Source organism: Delphinus delphis, chromosome 11 (genome assembly GCF_949987515.2).
Source record: "Delphinus delphis chromosome 11, mDelDel1.2, whole genome shotgun sequence".
In the NCBI taxonomy this organism is placed as follows: Eukaryota; Metazoa; Chordata; class Mammalia; order Artiodactyla; family Delphinidae; genus Delphinus; species Delphinus delphis.
Window position 1 is genome coordinate 39,219,502 of NC_082693.1, and position 4,929 is coordinate 39,224,430.

Here is a 4,929-nt window from a genome sequence, read left to right on the forward strand (position 1 = left end):
GACAAAAGCTAACATTCCCAGCCTAACAGAACAGAAAGATACAAAGAACCTGGGTCCTGGATAGGATGTTGAGCCCCTCAATAACTAGTCCTGAAACTTCTCTCCCTCTGGATTTTTCATTATGTGAGATTATAATCCTTTTATTGTTGGGTCATTTTGAGTTGGGTCTTCTATTGCTTCCTGCCAAAAGTATTCTAACTAATATAAAAGCTTCATGCAATAGTTCATAGAAGAGTTTAGTGAAATAATAATAAAAATATTAAGACCCTTTTAAAATTGTGTAATCCCCTTTCCAGTGCAGACACTGGCCTGGGAGAGTAAAGATTCCATGCCTCCCTTCCTTTCTTTGGTTTTCGACCTTCCTCTGCCTGCAGTGCCTGGTCAACCAAACTGATCTGCTGCTTCCTTTCAGTCTTTCCAGGAGCCTTGGATGGATTTAAGCCACAGATTAAAAGTACCCAGAAGACATCTGCAGGCCTGAAAAACCTTCTTCCCTTTGACATGCAACGGTGAATGGAGCCATAGCCTGATCTGTGGATCAGAAGATATAGGTACCTTCTGATACAGAAGAGCAAGGAGGCCCACTCTGGAAGCCCAGCCAGAAGGAGCTCAACCCCAGGGCAGTCCCAAATCTCGCAGAGCCTAAGGAGCTTTGAGCTGCCCTTGTAGACAAGGGAGTGGTACTGGGGGACTCGGGACAGGAACCAGGCCAGGTTCTGGGGGCTCCAGGGTATGAACAGGGGTCATTTGACCAGTTATTCTCTTGTGTGGGGGGCCCTTGGATCCTTGAGAGGAAAAAGCCTGAGAGGCTTTTTCTCCTTCTCTGGCCCATTTGGTTTCTTTTACTCTCCCCCACTGCTCCCCTCTCTCCCCACCCTCAACTTCTCCCTCCACTTCCATTTCTCCCTTCCCTCTCTCACTCATCTCCTCCTTCCCCATCCTCATTTCCTCCATCACCTCCTTTCCCTCTGGCCAGGTGCCAACACAACAGTGTGTGGCGGAGAGAATTCACCTGGAGAGTGAGACAACATCTAACAGATGCTGACAATTGGCCCTCAATGGCTGTGAGATCCAACAGGCTCGCTCTGAAAGCTCAGGCCCAGCCAGACCCAGCTGTCAGATGAGTACCTGTGCGGCCTGCAGGCAGAGGGCAGACAGGGCCGTTTGTAGGGCATCAGATGCTTTGAACTTGTCCGTTCAGCTGCCACCTGGCCTCTCCCCGCAGGAGGTGGGGGGAACGTAGATGGCAGAGTGCTATGACTGCAAAAAGGAGTCTCCTGGTGGCTGGCCTGAGGGGCAGGAGCCCTGTCCTGTCTCATCTCAGGCATGAGCATGCGCTCAAGAAATTCGTATCAGGCACAGTCTCTTATAAGAGACCTGCAGAATCAAGTGGAGACCAGGGTGAGACGCCCGGGTTCTATTCTAGTAAGCGGTGTGACTAACTCTTCTCCTTCTCTGTCACGCTTACCCAGTAGCCAGAACCACTGCCTTGCACCATAACGATATCTAGGACAATGGAACTAAGCCACTAGAAGGAAGGTTGTGGACATTATGACACTTCACCCCTAAATGCTCCTGCAGGCACCTCCTAAGAACAAGAATCTTCTCTTATACAACCGCATTCCCGTCTTCACACCTAAAAGATATGTCCATATCCCAGAACCAGTGAATATAACCTTATTTGGAAAAGGGGTCTTTGCAAGATAAGGACCTTGAGATAGTCCTGGGTTACCTGGGTCCCCAAATCCAGTGACAAGTGTCTTTATAGGAAGGAAAGAGAAGACATAGACACAGAAGAGGAGAAGGCCATGTGAAGGCAGAGGCAGAGATTAGAACAATACAGCTGCAGCCAAGTATCTCCGGGAGCCACCAGAAGCTGGAAGAGGCAAGGAAGGATTCTCCCCTAGAGGCTTTGGGAATATGCCTTACCAACATCTTGGTGTTGGACTTCCAGGCTCCAGAACTGTGAAAGAATAAATTTCTGTTGTTTTAAGCCACCACGTTTGTGGTAATTTCTTATGACATCCCTAGAAAACTAATACACTCACTTTTTTAAAAAATGGCTTTGACTTCTTAGAGCCTAGGAATCATCTGACAGAATGTCCCAAATCTGAAATTGTCTTCACATTGACGTTTTAAAGTCATAAACCTGATCAAGTCATTCCTCTGCTTAAAACCCTCCAGTGGGGGCTTCCTTAGTGGCGCAGTGGTTAAGAATCTGCCTGCCAATGCAGGGGACACAGGTTCGAGCCCTGGTCCAGGAAGATCCCACATGCCTCAGAGCAACCAAGCCCATGCACCACAACTACTGAGCCTGCGCTCTAGAGCCTGCAAGCCACAACTACTGAGGCCTGCATGCCTAGAGCCCGTGCTCTGCAACAAGAGAAGCCACTGCAATGAGAAGCCTGTGCATTGCAACGAACAGTAGTCCCCACTCACCGCAACTAGAGAAAGTCCATGCACAGAAATGAACTCAACACAGCCAAAAATAAATAAAATAAATTTATTAAAAATAAATAAATAAAAATAAAACCCTTCAGTGGCTTTTTATTGCATTTATAATCAGCTATAGGGACTTCCTTGGTGGTCCATGCTCCCAATGCAGGGGGTCTGGGTTCGATCCCTGGTCAGGCAACTAGATCCTGCACGCGTGCCGCAACTAAGAGTCCACATGCCACAACGAAGATCCCGAGTACCACAGCTAAGACCCGGTACAGCCTAGACAAATAAATAAATAAATAAATATTAAAAATAAAGAAATAAATTTATTTTAAAAATAAATTAAAAAAATAAGCTATAAACCCTTTCCTCTGATTTAGAAAGCCTGTGGTCTGACTCCTCCCCATTCCTCTCATGTCACCTTCCCTTCTCTCCTCCCACCCATCTCACTCCAGCCTCACCTTTCTACAGTCCCGCAAACATGCCAAGCTCATCCCAGACTTATCCCTGCCCAGGTGACAACCAAATACAATTCTTTATCTTTGAGTACTGGATCAGGGGAAAACAGCTATGAAGGACATTATTGGGATCATTGTAGGGGTAGGGAAAATGAATATAAACTATATATTAGATAATACTGTTGTATCAATGTTAAGTTTCTTGGGGGGTTAATAGTACTGTGGTTGTATAGGAAAATGTCCTTATTCTTAGGAGATGCATGCTGAAGTACTTAGGGGTGAGACATAATGTCTGGAAATTACTTTCAAAGGAACTGTGGCAAAATATTAACAACTAGTAATTATTATACCCTGGGGAAAGATATATTGGTGTTGATAGCAATATTCTCTTTTTTTTAAATAAATTTATTTATTATTTATTTTCGGCTGCGTTGGGTCTTCGTTGCTGTGCGCGGGCTTTCTCTAGTTGCGACGAGCGGCGGCCCCTCTTCGTTGCGGTGCGTGGGCTTCTCATTGCAGTGGCTTCTCTTGTTGTGGAGCACGGGCTCTAGGCGCACCGGCTTCAGTAGTTGCGTCACTGAGGCTCAGGAGTTGTGGCACACGGGCTCTATTGTTCCGTGGCATGTGGGATCTTCCCAGACCAGGGCTCGAACCCGTGTCCCTTACATTGGCAGGCGGATTCTTAGCCACTGTGCCACCAGGGAAGTCCCAATATTCTCTTGACTTTTCTCTGGGTTTGAAAATCAAAATAAAATGGCAGGGGGGAGGGGGAAATGGACAATTTAAAGAAAAAATCTTAATCCAGGTATGCTCGGATTTTTTTTTTAAGATTTTTTTTTGATGTGGACCATTTTTAAAGTCTTTATTGAATTTGTTACAATATTGCTTCTGTTTTATGTTTTGGTTTTTTAGCAGCGAGGCATGTGGGATCTTAGCTCCCCGACCAGGGATCAAACGAGTACCCCCCTGCATCAGAAGGCAAAGTCTTAACCACCGCCAGGGACGTCCCTGCTCAAATTTTCATGTGCATTAAAAATCACCTAGGAAGTTTGTTAAAATGCAGAATTCTAGGGATTCAGAAGATCTAGGTGGAGCACTGAAATCTGCTTTTTAATGGGCCCCCAGGTGATTCTGAGTCGGGTCTCTAGGCCACACCACGAGGAGGAAGGTTCACTTAGCATCCTGTGGCCATAAGCTGCTCTCCTGTTCTCCAGTTGACCGGTAGCTGGTTGGAAGGGTCAGGCAGGCAGATGGATGGAGATGCAATTTTACAGTGAGGGCAGGACAGGAGATTGTGGACAGAGTAGAGGATAAGGGGGGAGTTGAGGACAGACTTTGCCTCCTTCCCTGGCTTTGGGCTTCTGGGGGTGCAGAGGAGGTTCCTAGAGCCCAGGGGAAGAACGAGATCAGGGCTCAGAGGTCCTAATACCAGTGCTGCTATTCTATTTTATTCACTCTTGGATAATTCTCCTCTTTATTTAATTAATTAATTTATTTTAAAGAATAGGGAAGTGCTTCTTTTTTTAAAACTATTTATTTATTTGGCTGTGTCGGGTCTTCGTTCCAGCATCCAGGATCTTTAGTTGCAGCATGCGGACTCTTAGTTGCGGCATGCGGGATCTATTTCCCTGACCAGGGGTCGAACCTGGGCCCCCTGCATCAGGAGCGTGGAGTCTTAACCACTGGACCACCAGGGAAGTCCCCTCATCTTTAAAAAGGAGGTCATAATAAATAGTTTTGGAGCATCCCCCCAATTCCAATGTTCCTGAGCCTTGAGTGTTAAAACTCAATAAACGTGGATGGATTCCGACTGCAGACATGTCATTCTAGCATCTGGCCAGAAGGTGGCAGCAACACACCTCTCTATTTTCCTGACTCGACAACCACGGGAAAAATTTTTTTCAGGTGCCTCTGGGTTCCCTTCAGTTTAACCAACAGCTGTTTGACGTAGGTCCTGTGCTAGACACCACAGACACAAAAGTGAATAAGATCTGATGGCTGCCCTCAAATATCATATTGTCAGGGAGCAGGA

At 46.3% G+C, this 4,929-nt stretch overlaps 1 non-coding gene across 1 annotated transcript; it reads right to left on the minus strand.

Annotated features, from left to right (window-relative positions):
* Positions 1–4,521: 4,521 nt before the first annotated feature.
* Positions 4,522–4,594, minus strand: TRNAQ-CUG (transfer RNA glutamine (anticodon CUG)). Its single transcript has one exon. It is a non-coding gene; the product is annotated as a tRNA-Gln (tRNA).
* Between the last annotated feature and the right edge of the window lie 335 nt (positions 4,595–4,929).